Source organism: Tupaia chinensis, unplaced genomic scaffold, assembly GCF_000334495.1.
Source record: "Tupaia chinensis unplaced genomic scaffold, TupChi_1.0 Scaffold144269_1, whole genome shotgun sequence".
NCBI lineage: Eukaryota > Metazoa > Chordata > Mammalia > Scandentia > Tupaiidae > Tupaia > Tupaia belangeri.
In genome coordinates this window covers 1,264,732-1,266,029 of record NW_006204127.1, presented here as the reverse complement: position 1 = coordinate 1,266,029, position 1,298 = coordinate 1,264,732, and positions in this window count along the sequence as shown.

Sequence of the window (1,298 nt, the reverse complement as noted above, 5' to 3'; positions counted from 1 at the left end):
GCCGACTGCAGGGAGTTAGGGTTTATACAAAATCAGGGACCCGGCCACCAAAAATGTCCTTATTCCGACACCAACTGCAAATACAACGGGTTCCCAAAACCATCCTTGGGGTTAGCAATTTGTTAGAAGGACTCGACAGAGCGCACTGCAAGCTGTGTGCTCACAGACACGGATGCAGATGGGAAGGAGGCAAGGTCAGCGAGGGCAAGGTCGGCCGGGCAATGTCAGCGAGGGCAAGGTCCTCCAGGGCTGCAAATGCCAAGCTCCCGGGCCTTCAGGATGGTGACCCTTCCCAGCATCTATCTGACAATGTGACAGTATAAAGGACTACCATCGACCGGGACCTCATCGGAGCTTCAGCATCCAGAGTCTACCGCGGCTTCGTCGCACAGACACGACTGCATGACTGGGTGACTGCCGCTGTGGCAGGACCCTGTCTGCAGCTGCTCCCGCCCTAGAGACCAGCTGCTGTGTGCCCCGAGTGGGTGACCAGGAGCCATCTCTTCAGCCTAAACTGCCAGGTGTGGTCTGAGGGTCCCTTAGGAATAACAAAGATACTCCTATTACTTGGGAGATTCTAAGGGCCTAGACATTCCCCCCAGAAACCTGGGACAAAGACCAGACCTTTCCTTGGAAAAGGACAAATTCTTTCTGTACTTGAGAATTCGGATTACAAATTTCCACAGAGTAGTTGCAGCCCATTGAAGGAGATTTGACTAACAGAGGGTGAAAGTCAGGACCGCCAGTTAGATCAGTTACGCTGTTTAGGCAGGGTTCATCAAGGAGGTGACACTACACACTTACACTTTGGCCTCAGAATCTCCCTTCTAAAAATCCCCCGAAGACGTATCTCCCCTAGTAGAACAATACGTATGCATGAATCGCTCACCGTAGCATTTAAATAGTTTGCTTATTTATTTCTTCTTCTGAGAGAGAGGACACAGTCACCGCCAACAGCTTCTTCGTGGAGCGAGGCGCGCAGAGCGGAGCAGCGCAGCGCCCCAGCACGTAGTACTTACAGGCAGCTCGGCTGTCCCAGCGCAGGAGAATGCTGTGTAAACGATGGGATGTCCACACGATGAAGTGTGGCACAGCTACGAGGAGAGCCAGAATAACCCCTATGGATTCATATAAAGGCGTTTTCCCAATATATTGCTGAGTGAAAACGAAAAATGTCCAAGGAAACAGCACCTACTGTTTGTGAAAGAATATACAAGCATCAACCTCCTACTGCAAAGCAAATACAAAACGGGCACACGGGAGCTAATGAGATTGGTGACTGGGAGGAGCGTGTAGGG